Below are 16,464 nucleotides of genomic sequence, written 5' to 3' on the forward strand. Positions count from 1 at the left end.
AATCACCGAGGCTAGGGGGTTCTTTCATAGATAACTGTCAACGCTCCACCACCTTTGTTAATCAGAAGCTGTACTTAATTTTAGTTGAAAAAAGACATCTTATACACTTGCCTTTCCTACCAATTTTTGTTTCTAATTGTGCTGGAACTTCATTAGTGTTTAGCTGATGTCAACTATCTCATTTTAACCGTGCTACCCAGTTGCATTTAAACGAGATTTGTTCAGTTGTATAGAAACTTGTATTATCGTCAATTTAGTTGAGAGGTGCTCTGTGGCTGAAATTAAATCTGAAGAGAGCTTAGTGAAGGTGCTTACGAGAGATAATTTGAGAAAACTTTCAAGCAGATGCCATACCTTCAATGAGAAGTCGTAATGAAGTATGAGTGCAAATGGTAAGCCCATCCTATTGTCAAAATGAAAAATGTTGCATTGTCATAAATGCCAATTTAGAGATGGAATTATGACTTTGATGGTGGACTTGTATTTTGTTCATTATTTTATCCATTCTGGTAGTGGACTTGTAATTTTGCTCATTGTTTTCTCCATTTTTAGATTAGGAAAATTGTCCTTTTGTGGAAGTGGAGGCGCAGCTAGCCATTGTCAATGGGAAGAGACTGCAATTGTGTACAAAACATCCAAGCTAAGTAGCAGAAAGTTTCTCTTTACCCATCCAATAGTTTTTCTGAATAAACCACTGTTTTCTCTATTTGGTACACTGAAACAAGACAGGGAAATAATGCAAGGAGTTTTTCCCTAACATAGTTATAGCTATGTTTTTGTTTATCAAAACTTGTGTGTTTTTGTTTGATAATATTAGGTTTTTGTTTTCAGTATTTTGTTCTACATGTTACTTTCTAAGTTTCCAGGCCTCTGCTATTGTAAGTTTTTAGGGTTGACTTGGTCCTATTAAACTTGACAAGTTATATGGAGAACAGATCTTTCATTCATTTCTTTATAAATACAAAAAGAGCATATAAAAAACTCCTGAATAAAAAAAAAAGTTCAAAAGCCCAATCAAAAGAGCAAATGCGATATGTACATTCTTTTGACCAAGAAATGAAAAAAAGAAGAAAACTATACAACATTAAGAGCTCTAAAGCTTCCGCAGTTCCCAAAAAATTAGATGTCCTCCTTGAACTTCAAACAATTTTGGGAATCTTGGAAGAGCATGTGTCCAGAAGCGTTGGGGAAAACTCTTTTCCTCTATTTAATTTATGTAGATATTATTGGAATTTGAAATGATGTAGTCACTGCAAACGTATTATGTTCTTATATTTATGTGTTTTAATTTTGTTGGGTACTCGGTACATACTGGTTCTTTAGGGAATTATATTATATATACATATGCATTCTTTTAAGAAATGCCAATTATGAATTTCTAACTTGAGCTTCAATGTTCTGTAAATTAGTTCCAAATTGACGTTCTCTCTCTGTTTGCCTTCTCTTCTCAGGCCTTTCTGGTTGACAACTATGGCATCACCAATCCACTCATGTAAGTTATTATTATTATTATTATTTCTCCTTCATTGGTTTGTTAGAATGAATTGAGAAGTTTATTTGAGAGACTGAGCTCAATGGGAACAATGTCCAAAGCACCTTCTTGATATGTAGTACCGAATGCATCCTAAAATAAGTTGTTTCCCAAATTCGAAGTTCTATCAAGAGAAGGTCTTGGATGCTCCAAATGTTAAAAGTCAGAGTATGTAAAGCATTATCATCCAGGTCCTATGTTTGGTCCCTACTCATTCATTAGCATTTCCAATGGAAGAGAAGAAGTTGATGATGTTGGTCATAGGAGGAAAAACATGATAGAAGTAGCTGCTGTATTCACGATTGTGCGAAGTCTTTTTAAAGGTATCTATGCTCTTACTCAACCCGTCTTTGCTCATTGTTGGAGTTGGGACCGAAGGAGGGTACTAAATTATTCTCCACATGTATACATGAGTTATTCACCTGTTGTTTTGATATTAATGACTTCATACTATACATTGTTGTTTTTTTTTATAGCATCAGAAGTATCCAAGCAAAAGATTAGCATCGGTATAATATATATCTCCCTATGCCGCTCAGGTTGCTGCAATTCAAGAGAAATTTGGAAAGATGTACCAAAACATTGAGGACTTTGATATAAGGGTGAAGTCTGTTGACGGATTTCAAGGTGGTGAGCAAGACATCATTATAATCTCTACTGTCAAATCAAACAATGGTGGAGACACCGGCTTTTTATCCAATTTCCAGCATACTAATGTTGCTTTAACAAGGGCTAAGTATGTTGATCTATGGTTTTTAGTGGATCAGAAGTTGTTATATCCAATATATACCCAACCTATCAGCAATGTTTCAAGGCAAGTTCAAAAGCTTCAGGTTTGCTGGGGAAGTCATCCGAGCATATCCCATTCATGGCTGCTTAACGTGACTCTATTTACCCTCAAAACAATTGTTAGTGTATTGTGTTTTATGTTTTGCATTACCTTAGATTTTTATTGGACTAAATCTTTAAAAATAAAATTAGTTCTCTTGATAAATATGTTGTTATATTTGATTATTGTTTTATTGACCTACTGCCTTTTTCACTAATTAAGTTAGTTTGGTTGTTAGTTTGACAAATTTGACTCTTATTATTAGAACTTCATGGACGATTCCCAGTAATCAAAATATGGCTAGCATTTTGTGTGACACAGTGCATTTAGAAATACAAATTTAGCTTCATTTTCATTTACACATTTACAGATTGAATGGTATGCGCTTATTATGTAGATAGGCGCAACGCGCGTGCCAATTTGCTAGTATTATTAACGCTTCCTTCTAAGGATCTGTTTTGCAGGCGATAAAACATGTTAATATTAACACTCAGATTGAGAATGCTCATGTCACTTAGTCTCAATCTCAACTACCAGTGATTATCACCTCAACATCTGCTAAATCTGGTATCAAATATTCATGCGAAAAGAATTAATATGAGACCAAAAGTTTTCGGATATAATCTAATATCCTTAAGATTTTTATCAAACAATAAATCAAAGCCATTGCAAAGTAATCAAAGCCATGACCATAACTTTTCCAAAAATAATTTTATGAAGCAAATACTGAAAATTTCATGCCTGAGAACTTCATTCTGTCAGCTGACTCAAGCTTGATTTGAATTCACTAAACATTTTTGTACTCTTTTCCCCTTCTTTTAATACGATCTACACTTACCTTAAAAAAAGTTGACTCAGCTCAAATATGGACATGTTTGGTTATTTAGATAATAAAATTTGGAAAGGAATGAAGAGGAGCAGTGCATATTTAGAAGCAATAATGCATGATCATTAGCAAAATGTTAAGTACCTAAGTTTTAAAGTCTTTGTATCATTAATGACGCCTCCGTACCAGACATAGTGTCTGTGTGGTCTTAATTTTCCATATACAGTATCTTCACTTGCATTTGTTGACTGACTCCCCTATGTACTTCGGCCTCTTGTAGACAAATAATGTACCACTTTATTAGTTTCACGTTTTTATCAGAAAAACTTATAAAATAGGTAAAAGAAAGGCTTATAAACTTTGCTAAATTTGCATCACTTTGGGTGGTTTTCTTGTATCTACGACAATGTTTTCATTTTTTTTTCTCAGTGATTTCATCACCATAGTTACTTAAACGATGAAATAAGAAACCCTTCAAGGAGATCAATGAGACACAAAAGGGGCGGGGAATATATGGTTGCAAAAGCGGCTACATTTTTTTTATATATATATATATATATATATATATATATATATATATATATATATATATATATATATATATATATATATATATATATATATATATAGTAGGTATTATCCGTGCCAACGACATGATTTGTTATGAGATGCTTATTATTATGCTGTTTATTGCCATTAATCTTGGTACAGCCTATCTGAGAATTTGTAGATATTTTATTTTGAAGTGGTACCATACGTTGGATGACATTCTCTGTCGTTATTTATTTTGTGGATGCCAATATGTGGTAATGAATACATATTTTGAAATAGTGTAGATTAAACTTTATTTATAAAACCCAATTTGAAGTCATGAATTAAACTCAATTTCATCCACCGTACTCTCACCAATGGATGCTGTTCACATTTTTTTTTACGAACAATATAAGACGATAAAATTAATGTAAATTATTATTATATAACATCAAACCAGAAATTGTCGACATCACATTTTATTATTATCTTACTTATCTTCTAAATTTCAAAGAGCAGTTAACTATGCTCTCAATGCATTGTGAATTGTTAGAAGAGTCACACCGGTTTGATTGCCCAAAACTACACAGGCATTTTGGTTTATGTTGAGACATTTTCTTTCTTTATTTTTTTTCCCCAAGCATGACAGTCGACTTTAGGCCGTTGAGCTTTGCAAATGTGGTCGTATATTGTTAAGACTGTTTGATGACCTGAAGTGCCGAGGGTGCATATGGGTTTATAAACCGGGAATTTGTCTTCACTGGAAATAAGAACTTTATTGCATGTCTCATCCGACACTTTGGAAAGATTATTCATTCTGCAAATACACTATTATATGCCAATTAGAGAAAAAAAAACACATTCAATTGAGGCAAACAAACTATGACTAAGGATAAAAAAAAACATAAAAAACAATTATTATGCCTGAATTTATGGATATAACTTTTTCAATAAGCAATTACTAGATATAATTGAGTTGAGGATGGATGGTTGTATTTTTTTATTATTATTTATAAGAAACATGAAATTGAGTATTGGGATTGACATTGTAATTTCTTTTCTGTTAGTACTTCAACAACCCATGACAAACAACATAGCACATTAACTCTCAAATTCTCACCCAAACAAACTCTTATCATTGGGTGTCTACCAAACAAAGACGTGAAAAATCCAATCCATACAACCAGCAAAAAACAAACCAACTTTATCAATCAACCCATAACACTTGTGGCATGTCGAGATTTATATCTAACATATTAAAACACGCTTGTCAATAATTTTTTTTTTAGAAAATGCAACCATTTGGTAAACGTACATACTGCTCGAAATGTAATGAAATTTCAAGTGACTCGAGAGTCTCTTTGAATGCGGGAGAAAATAACAATTATCATTCTAAAATACAACAACTAATTAGTAGTTTGTTCACAGGCAAAAAAAAAAATCAACTTTTTGAACTAAATCCACTCCTTCAAAATGAATAAAAAATATTGAGAATTCATACACCCTTGTAAATACATTTAAAGTTGCGCTAGTTCTACTCCAATAAAATCCAAGAGTTATAAACAAAAACTTGATGAAATGAGAGGAAAACTTGAAAAAATGAGAGAAAGGATACGGACTTTACAATTAGGAAAAAAAAAATCTTCGAGGGTGGTGGGAGTCCTTTTCTTTCTTAGCAAAATAAGAGATTTTAGACAAATTCAATATCAAAAGGAGAGTAAAAAAGTGAATACATTTGGCTATGCTTATTTATCTACATTTAAAAATTGTGAATAAGTGAACATCTCTTTACAATATTTCAAAAACATCTCTCTACTTCAAATTACATACCATCCAAGAGAAATATTAACTAAAAGAGATAAAAAACACAAGCAACAACGTGAAACGCCTAGGCAAATGGAATGATGATAACATATAATCTTAACCACTTCGTGCTTCTCCATTGAACACCTTCAACCTTTGCACATTAAGATAGTCAAATGAGATTAAAAACCTTTTGCAGATAACCATTGTAACAACATGCATGACTCAGAGTGGACATTTTGTATGACAGGGAAATTCAATAGCCATAGTGGACATCAGTTTGTGAACATTTTGTATGAAAGGAACCTGTATCTTGATTTCCACAATAGCAAGTTCACCCATTAGGCCTTTTGTCAGCAAAACCATGGAGTTGATCTCCTCTGCATGCACAGACCACTCAAAACGCTTTAAAAAATGACTGATTTAAGTTACTCATCCCACCTAGAAACCTTCACTCATTGAGATGCTAGACAAATAATTAATTTTGCTTATTGAGAGTCATGGGCAATGGGAGCCCTATTCAAGTCTCCAAACCTCAAGGGGCAAATCACTAATCCCATGAATTATTACTTGCAAGAGTCAATGAGTAGCTAAAATATGATCAACATATTTACACCAAGGACGTACCCAAAAATAGTCAGCGACCTCCTTTTCTCTATTAAACAGATACATCCACGTTGCAGCACAAAACTTTATACTCAAGTTAAAATGGCAATACAAAGCAAAAAATTCCAACTCCTAGATATAGCGTGCCGAAGGCACAATGCCCTTTAGCAAGCTCTAGGACATATTTACTCTGATTCTCAAAAACAAAAAACCAATGACATATTTACTATTGATATGGAGAATCGAAATATTCTATCGACACGATGCCCTTTAGTAAGCTCTAGGAGGTGTTTACTTTGATTCTTGAAAAAATAAATGACATTTTTATCTTTGATATGGTGAGAATCAAATTATTCTATTAAAAACACTTAGAGGATTACAAAGGTAAACTACTCCTAATGACCTGTTAGTGTTAGTCATAGTGAGGTCCTTTGATACACTTTATTAGTACGTTGAAACAAAATCTCATTGCGGACATCGGGGAGGCTGGGTATCAACCATGCCTACTGTTCTATCACACATTTGGACATAAAGCTTTTCCTTTTCAATCTAGTGAGCATTGCAAAAGTTAATAACTCTAACCCCTCTTTCAAAAGCATCAGCAACCCCCATCCTACTTGCAAATATAGAAAGTGATGAATTAAAGCAATAAAAGGGTAACTTTTCCCAAAACCCAAACTGATTAACATAGTTCAAGAGAGTTGGAAAAAGATTAAGAAATCTAAACACCTAGACTTGAATCCAAAGCGGGCAGTCTTGCCTCGGTGTTTCATCTTATGCGAAATTTAGAGCCTCTACTTTGTGTATACCCCAAACTAACTAAACATGCTAAAGATTAAGAACACACCTAGATTGGACTTTTTGCATTGCATTCTCTGAATAACCCAATTACATAATAATGTATATATAGGCAACCCAATTACATAGTTTTTTACTCGGGTTGCTAATACAAAGGCAACCAACTATGGCAAGTCAGCATACTCCTCCTTTGAGTTCCTAAATATTAAGTGGTGTGATGGTTGTTATCTGCAGTTTGTGTTATCATGTCCGGGTTCTATATCAAGTACAAATACACTATACACTAAGAATGATAATCTAACAGTAACAAACACAATGACCTTGACAATATTGCCGAAGTTGCTTATTCCTCTAAGTTATTACTGCCACTGAAAGACTTCAATTCTCAAACTAAGAAAGCCACACATTAGTGCATCATTGCTAAATAATCTACAATTAAATTGATGCCAACATGGATTCCAAATCTCAAATAACCAGAAAAAAAATGGCATTAGAATGAAGTTCATGCTTTCTTCGCCACTCGCTAGATCAATGGACAAATTCAAGTTCTTATTAGCAAGTTTGTGTATAATAAAAAAATTGAAACATGAAAGTTTTACGCATTCAGTTTGCTCCACTTCTATTGCATAAGAAATGTTGATAAAAAACATACAATAATAATGGATTATTAGAACGTAGCCACGATACCATTCTCGTACAAATTCACATTCTGCAAGAGAAAATCTAAAAAATACGCAAAGACAATATGAACTATCATTAACTGAACAGGAACGCCTTTCAACTTAATAAATAAAAAAAAAAAGAAATGCCTTTCAAAACAAATCCTACATAAATCAAATTTCGAATGACACCTTAGTGTAAATTCTCAACATGATATGGAACCACTAAGATGAATAAAAAGAAAATACATGCCAAAAGGTCATATTTGATAACTTAGTTCTTATTACATAGTCAAGAATCAAACGAAAAAATAAAAAATTTAAAAAAATGGATAAAAATAAATTGTTGGAGTTCATACCTCTAAGTTACATATGTTGCAAATCACACTCCAATCAATTGCATGCTTTGTAGCTTAGGCCTCTTCATTTTGTTTAGTTTTACAGAGTTGTAAATTGGATGCTGAGCAAATAAAATAAAATAAACTAAACTAAAAAACTAAACGTTAGTGAAATTATATGGTAAAGCATCATATGTTAGTGTTTTTTTCCCTTGAATTTTTCTGTTTCTTCCTTGCAGATGCCATAGTTACAAACTTACAATGGTAAATGCCTAAATGGGGAGACCATGAACATAATAAGACGAAAGAAACAAAAACAATAAATATACAATAAATGAAAACCTTGACGTTAGATTGTCTTATTTGATTTTTTTTCCTCCTTTTTATACACCATTTTGAGTAAATGAATATTAAATCTTACAATGCATTGCCAACTTTAAATTGAATAATATGAAGAATCAACAAATGGAGTTTGTAACAGCTTACCTAGTGGTTAGCCAACTTGGAGCTTATAATCAATCTCAACTGTGTTAAGATCCATTCCACACATGGTTCTGTATAAGCTGACAAAAATTGGATGACTTCTTAAGCTTATCAATAGTTTCTACACAATGCCATACTCATACTGATATAAATAGCAAAACACAACGACAAAGAAAATGGAAAAACACAATACGCATAGTACACACTTTTATATGAAAGAAAGAAAATGGGTTATAGTACATAGGCAACTAAAGTGATGCATGTTAAACCCGAGACCAAAGGCTGTTAGGTAGAAGTAAAAAAAAAAAAAAAAAAACTACAATAGGAATCTCGTTGATTTCAAATCTACAATGCAATCTCCAAGAGCTTACTTACACAAATTAAACCTTGAGAAAATGCACCCTGAAGGAAGGTCAAGGGAATACCACTTGGAATTTAACCATTGACTTGTAATAATCGTTGCGAGAAACAAAAACATTCCCAAAAGATTTCCTATATAGGACATTACGAATCCATAGATTCGTACAGCCATTCCATGTGTTCAAATACCATGTAAACCATGTAAGTGACGACTACACCTGTAACATCTAAAATGAGCCATTATGATGCTAGTCTAAAAAGAGTCTTAATATCACATATCTATACTGGTCTATAGTATCATAAATCTCCACAAATGATCCTTAAGATATATTGGTTTATGTTTGGTCTATGTTAGTCTAAAATGATCCTTAAGATCAAGTTTGATCTAATGCAGTTTGATCTTAACTTATTGTTCTTCAAAAACGATCATCTTGCTAATGTTCGCATGGGGTTATGTGACTTGTATCAGTGGTAGAAATCCAAATGTGCTAAAGACAATAAACGTATTCCATATACCATTGAAGATAATATATATAACAAAGAAGGGTGGAGTGGGTTGACAAATTCCACCTCACAAGGTGATACGTGGTCGTGCCACCCCCTAACAATAGCCACTAAAATATTTTTCTGGGGTGAGTTAACAAATTTTTTTGGGGTGGGTTTAAAAGTTTTTCTCACCTCACCCCACGCGTATCTGTGTCGAACCGGGTGGGGGCGGGCGGATGCATGTCGAGGGTGACGAAGGCGCACGTATCTGTGTCCTACAGCACGGGCAAATACTAGTATGGTATAAGTCGAGGTATTGATATAGTATGAATTAAGGATGTGTTATAGGGACTCACTGCTTTAAAATATTTCATAGATGTATACAACCAATTGTTCTATTTTTTTTTCAAAGTAGTAATAAATCCTAATTGACATAAAGTGTTGCTCTGAAAAATACCCATAAAAGATTTTACCTTGTTGCTCTGAAAAATGCCCAAACAAATGGCATTCATAGTCATATGGAATCTACAAAATAGGTGTAAACTGATCAGATGAGATATGGAACCGTGATCATTTAACAACTGTACAACATGCTTGAAATTATTATAGAGCTCAACCTTAGAATGAATTTCTTAAGAGCAACAATTGTTCTCATTTGAAATTAATAAAAAAGAATTTCATCAATTAAAATAAAAGTACATTCTCAAACTATAATCCTGACAAAATCCATGCTGATCCACTATAGATGTGGTAAGCTTTTAATTCCAAAATGATTTGCGAAAAAATCTAGCAAATTTAGGTAACCAAATTTTGTTCGTTTTGTAATTGTTGATCCAAATTAAGCTTCAAAATAATACCTTGAATGCATGTCTTGCTTTGGAAGCAGTGAGTTCCAAAGCCCTTTGTCACAAAGACCATTGGAATATAAAGGAGTCATTCTATTTCCATCCTTTCTTGTAGTCACAGACCTAAAGAGATAAAAGGAAATGGAACTACGTAATTATATAAGAGAAGGGTGCAAGAAATGGTGTCAATTGTGCACTGCAGATTATAACAACCAAAAAACAGCAAAACAACATTGAAATTCATAACTTAAAGAGGGAAGTTAGTCCACAATCAGCCCCAAGCCTCGTGCCGCAAAGAATAGATGGAATGGAAAACACGAAACAACCCATACAAAATATAGTCATCATTGGAATCGCTGTCTACTTTAAACCAATTACAGATATAGGTACACTTCGATCACCTGAACGATATTATAGGCAACACGTTTAATCAACATTTATTTGTGGTGCATAGTGAAAAACTAACAGAAATGTTAGTTGAGTATTTTTGGTGCACAGTGAAAAACTAACATAAATGTTAGTTGAGTAAAAGGAGAATTCGAGATTGTATATCAGAAAACAATTAGAAACTTGAACTTTATGGAGACCACATAATGTTTAGACAGGAAAATTATTGATTTTCTTTGGTTATTGTGACCAAAAAAGAAAAGTCTGGGTAATCTTTTTACTTCCTCTCTAAGTGATTGTACCAATCCAAATAGAAAAGAGAGTGCAAAATTAAATTAAGTTGGAAAAATTAAAGAGGAAACATAAAATTAAATTGGAAAAATAAAGGAACTAACACAAAGGGGAAAAATCAGACCTTCATACAATAGCTACAAAAGCTTCATAGAAAATCCAAAAGAAATCAGAAAGGTCTAGAGATACTTGAAGAGGAAGAAGGAAGAGGAGATTAGTTTGTAGAGAAATGGGCTCGAGACGTTTTAGGAGGGCAAACAAATTGAAACGGTCAAGAAGTAAATGTAGACTTTTAAAGCAAGCGTAATGTGTCGTGATTTCTTCTTTTCTGATAGGCATTGAAAATCAAACCTTTCCGGTGGTACAAATCAAATGGTTTGGTGGGCTCTTAATTGACGTGGCTTACAAAAAAGGCCCTTTCCGCTTTACTTTGTTTTAATTTATATATTAAATGCTATTTATGAGCTATTTAGTAACTTTGTAAAATAAAGTTGTACAGATTAAAGTTAGGTGCTAAGAATTCAACCCCACAAACAATTGCAGAAAATTCACATTCAATAACAGTATTGAAAATAACCAAAACCTTTATCAGAAGCGATATTGGGGTACAATGAAAAGTATAAATCTGACAGAATTGATCGCATGCAATGGAAATAGAGTTGCCATCAAAACAAATAATACAAAAACCAAAGCAATAACAAATAAATCATGTTCTCACTAACCCCTTATTCTGAAAAATGCATCCCTTCACATTCCAAAAGTATGTACGTTAAGTTTAAAGAGCATGAGAGAAGAGAGGGAGACTGCACTTGGGTTGGGTTGAGAGTTCCTACGCCAGCTACAAAAAATGAAACAGATGAACAGGAGACAGAGTCTCACAGACATGAGGAGTTACCGCTTCATGAAATTAGTGGGAGGGCGAGAGTTGAGTCGTGCGTTAAAAAGTTAAATGGCTGGTGTTTGGAAGCCCAAGCCCATGCAAGGCTTTAACTTGCCTATTCACATTTCCGTTTAATTTCGGTTTTAACTTTACCATATGCTTTTTTTTGGTAACTAACTTTACCATATTCATTGGCGCTTATAAATGGAAATCATAATTACTAGTATACTGCGTGGCAGTGGGGAGTGAGCGGAGCTGCGGCGGAGAGAGAGAGTTGGGTGATGCGGGGGGGGGGGGGGGAGAGTGAGAGGTGGGCGAAGGAGAAAGGTATTTGGACAAAAAAAAAATAAGAGAGAAGATGAGGACAGACAGACAGAAACCAACCAAGTTGGTTTTTGTCTCGCATAGCCCCCTTTCTCCCAAAATCGTTCGCTTCGCTCACTCCATTATGAGTTTTAACCCATGAAAAGTTCTAACCAATAAATGCGCAGAGAAACGCTCTATTCCTATTTTGGCAGTTATTTTTTATTTTATTGATACGTTTGGTTTTAATTGGTTTTCGGTTTTTCACAAAAATGATTGTAGCCAAATATTTAAAATATCATCCAATGTATAAGAGCAAGTCCACTGGAGAGCTATATGGGCTGCTAAAAACAAATATAGCACCTTAACCACAAAAATGTCATTCCAATGGGGCTGCTAAAAGGGTCTTAAATTTGGAAGGAGTAACAGCCAAAATTAAGACCTTCGCTAGTAGCTGCCATAATAAGTTCCGGGAGACGGACGATATAGTTTCTGCCATCTGTTGGTTATTTATGTACAGACGGCAGAAACTATGTCGTCTGTCTCCCATTTTAATTAAATAGACGGATGGTAGAAACTCTGCGTTCTGTACCTGAAGAAAAGAGAATTATGTGTTTTAGCATCTAGACTATACGGACGGTAAAGTTTCTGCCGTCTGTATGTTAAATTGCAACTCTGTCGTCCGTATCCCAATTTTAATAGCTGCTAAAAAGTCCCATTAGACTGGTTTTTGGATTTTCAAGTGTTAAATTTGACTGGGGCTGCTAAAAGGCCTATGTGGCACCTTTTAGCAGCCCATTATAGCTGCTCTCTATTGGACTTATTCTAACCAATGTGTGCATCCATTGTATAACCAACACATGCATTGATTGTGAATTTAATGTCTTGGGGATTAAAAACGTCAAATGTATGTATGCAATGAACACAATTTTTTTTTTGTAGTCACAATACTTATGTTTTTAGCCTATTCAATTTTTATTAATTAAAATATTAATTACTTAGGCATCCAATGTATAACCAATGTATGCATTGAACACAAATTCTTTTTAATTAATTGAAATATTGATTACATTAGACATCCAATGTATGCATTGAATTTGTATTTAAAAAAACCTTTTCTATACAAATCCCCACGCACATCTAACTCAGATCCCCACGAAATCCTGACCACCCTTTGTTTTGTCATTTTGTTTTGTTATATACTAGGTATAACCGTGCCTACGGCACGGTTTGTGTGTTAGGTGCTTATTATGTTGTTTGTGGGATTAATCTTGGTACACCCTATTATTTTTTTTTGTGTGGCCTATGTGGTTATTTGTGGAGATGTTATTTTGAATTGGAACTACATATTTGGATGTGACATTTTTCTTTTGTTGTTTATTTTGTAGATGCCAGTATGTTGTAACCCATGCAAAAATCAAGAAACATCAAGCCAAGAAATTGCCGACAACACATTTTATTATTGTCTCACTAATATTCTTAATTTCAAAGAGCACTTAATCGATGTTGTCCATGCATTGTGAATTGTTAGAAGACTTAAGTTTGCCAAAACATAAAGGCATTGTGGTTTTGTTGAGAAATTTTCTTTAGTATTTTTTCCAATCACGACAGACAGCTTTAGGTGAGCTTTGTAAAGGTAGTCGGATACTGTTGAGATTGCTTGTTGACCTAAGATGCTCAGGGTGCGTATTGGCTTATAAACCAAGAATTTGTATTCACTTGAAGTACGATGTTTATTGGCAGCCTCATCAGTTGCTTTGGAAAGATTATCCATTATGCAAATAAACCATTAATTATATGACAATTAGAGAAAAGAACGCTGTATCAGCCTATTTTGGGACCAATGAGTTGGCATGCCTGTAGGTCCAAAGTAGCATAAGGAAAGGGAAGCGCGGAACACCTAATCATGGCTGCGGAACCCTAGAAGAGGGTGGGCCACATATGGATAGATGACTTCGAGTGTTAGGGTCAAAAGAGAGGCAAGATAAGAAAGAAGAAACATGAAGTATTAGATCAAGGCTGCGGAACCTTAACAGGACAGGTATGCAAAAACTGACTGATGGATGGGATATAGAGGAACCGATGGGAAGAGAAGGGGGAGGATATAAAAGGAACAGTGAGCCTAAGAAAGAAAGGGGGGGGGGGGAGAGAAAAAAGAGAGAGAAAAGGGAGGTGAAAGGTGAGAGGAGAGAGTGAAAGACTAGGGAAACCATTAGGGATTTTTCTGGTAAATTCATTTGGCGCCGTCTATGGGGACGAGTTAGTCCACGACCTAGTGAGAAAAATGAAAGGTTAGAACATGGCTCCTGTAGCTAAGAGGGGAAGAGGAAGAGGAAGGGGGAGACCGTGAAGAGTGAGAGCTGAGGTCAGAGAGCAAGAAACAGGGAATATTGAGAATGAGGAGATGCCAGAAGAGGAGGTCGAAGATACGGAGGAAGAAGCGATTAGATTGCTCCAAGAGGAGATAGGTAGGTTGAGGGAGGAGAATGATGAGTTGAGGAGAGAAAGGGAAACCACCCAAGGGGGAGCAGATGTAGCAGAACCCGAGGGTAGTGAAGTGGAAGGACAAGGCGTGGAACTCCCTCATGAGACCGGAGCGAACAACACTGGAGGCATTACCATGGAAATGGTGCAGGCGATGATCGAAAGGGACAGAGAAGCTAACCGCACGGTAGAGAAAGAAAAACACGGCGCGACAAAGAAGGTGGTGGCCAGTTTGAATCAGAACCCACTGGCTGACTCAGTCTGGAACTCCGAGGTACCCAAGAGGTTCATGCAACCCCGATTCTAGAGATACGTCGGGAAAGGAGACCCGGCGGACCATTTGCACCACTTCAGGCAGCAGATACCACTATGGCAAGAGGAGAAGTATGATGGACTCCGTTGTATGATGTTCCCAGCCAGTTTGAAAGGGGGAGTGATAAGAGCCCAAAACTGTAGTTTTAACCCCTTAATAATACTACTTTTAGACCAATCATGTGAGTAATAAATAAGAGTTAATGCTAATTATGTACTTTTATGTATTTCAGGCATGGAACTCAATTATGTGCAGAAATGTGCCACTTTGGCGATATAAAGGAGCAAAGGGTTGGTTGCTAAGAAGTTCTGTGATAAAGGCCAAGGTTCAAGGAGACAAAGCCTCTATGAAGCCCGGTCAAAAGCTGAAAAGTCAACACGGGCAGAAACAGTGCACAAGTCAGCAGAACTTTCGAAGACCATATCTTTGGACTCAAGCCTCGGATTGGGCCTACCTTACGTCAAAAAGACCGGATCGGAAAGAGCTTTCCAATGGTCCAAGCCTTGACCCAATCAGAGGAGCAGAAATGGACAAAAATTCTGCTGAAGTCAAAGCCAGCTGAAACGAGCTTTGTGGACTGAAGAAATTGGGCTTTGGGCTCGATTTTCCGGCCCAAAACATGGCTCCTCAGCCCATGCACGGAATTGTGGATCTGGTCTCCTAATTTACATAATACAAGACTTAGCTCTTAAGTTAGGGATAGTTAGATAATCTAGAATAGAAAGAAGCCATTAAAATAGCTTGTAGATCTAGATTTGAATTTCAATTAGTTAAATTAATTAGTTTCATACATTGTTTTAGATTAATTCTTTGAATCATAGTTCTTCATTGATTAGATAAATAAAATAGTTATTTCTTGTTAATTTCGATTTTGTCATTTAAATTTGTTAGATCTAAATTCAATTATTGTTATTCAATTCTTAGTTATTAATTTAGATTTCAATTATTGTTTAGTTAAATTGAATAAAGTTATAATCTTTATATTACGTCTAGTTTTAATTCACATCATAGTATAAATTCCCACCATTGCTTTCATTAGACTTTGGATTTACTAGTAAATTGTAGAAAACTTGAATGCTAAAGAACTAGGAGTGGAACGAACTTTTTACTCCACTCTATTTCGATAGAATTGAGAGTATAGAAATCTTTGATAGCAACGCGTAATTAAGTTTAGTTTCACTTGCGTTTTGAGTTTCATCGTTCATTTCGTAGGTAAATTATTCAATTTTACGTTTATCAAATGGCGCCGCTGCCATCTTAGTACTATTTAGTATTGTTTTCTGTAGACTTGATAGTTTTTCAAAGTCCCATAACCCACCCACCCTTGTTTGGATTCTCACTGTGGTTGTCTGTTTCAGCTTTATAAGTTTCCACGAAAAATTACTCGTAGCGCACTTGCACCCTGGGCAAGCCAAAGTGGAGTGCACCTTGCGCCCACACGCCTGGAATCCCACCTTTTTACCTAAGCGCCACCTGCGCCCACACGCCTGGAATCCTACCTTTTGCCTAAGCGCGACCTGCGCCCTGTCTAGGCATATTCGAGCGCACCCGCGCCAAGACTCTGCTGAAACTGCCTGATTTCCACAGGTTTGTTTTGAACTTCCATTTCTTCAAAGTTTTCAGTGTTCTAACTTGTTATATACACTGAGCACGCGTAAACAAGACGATATTCATAAGCAAAGCAAGGAGGCTTTCAGGTACTCTTTTCTTT

The 16,464-nt window shown here is 35.2% G+C and overlaps 2 long non-coding RNA genes across 8 annotated transcripts; one reads left to right on the forward strand and one right to left on the reverse strand.

The window, feature by feature from the left end:
* The first annotated feature begins 563 nt into the window (after nucleotides 1-563).
* LOC147515833 (uncharacterized) lies at nucleotides 564-2,470 on the forward strand. 2 transcript variants are annotated; one of them, XR_015213524.1, is made up of 3 exons: nucleotides 564-1,492; nucleotides 1,654-1,854; nucleotides 2,133-2,470. It is a non-coding gene; the product is annotated as an uncharacterized LOC147515833 (long non-coding RNA). The 2 variants fall into 2 exon arrangements; XR_015213523.1 differs by having other exon boundaries at nucleotides 564-1,854.
* A 2,957-nt stretch (nucleotides 2,471-5,427) lies between these two features.
* Nucleotides 5,428-11,693, reverse strand: LOC147515834 (uncharacterized). 6 transcript variants are annotated; one of them, XR_015210818.1, is made up of 6 exons: nucleotides 11,496-11,675; nucleotides 10,108-10,218; nucleotides 9,724-9,775; nucleotides 8,408-8,484; nucleotides 7,943-8,043; nucleotides 5,428-5,900 (listed from the first exon to the last, which is right to left on the reverse strand). It is a non-coding gene; the product is annotated as an uncharacterized LOC147515834 (long non-coding RNA). The 6 variants fall into 6 exon arrangements; XR_015210816.1 differs by lacking the exon at nucleotides 7,943-8,043 and having other exon boundaries at nucleotides 11,496-11,693; XR_015210815.1 differs by having other exon boundaries at nucleotides 5,428-8,043.
* Between the last annotated feature and the right edge of the window lie 4,771 nt (nucleotides 11,694-16,464).

This window comes from Coptis chinensis, chromosome 2, assembly GCF_015680905.1.
Source record: "Coptis chinensis isolate HL-2020 chromosome 2, ASM1568090v1, whole genome shotgun sequence".
Taxonomy (NCBI): Eukaryota; Viridiplantae; Streptophyta; class Magnoliopsida; order Ranunculales; family Ranunculaceae; genus Coptis; species Coptis chinensis.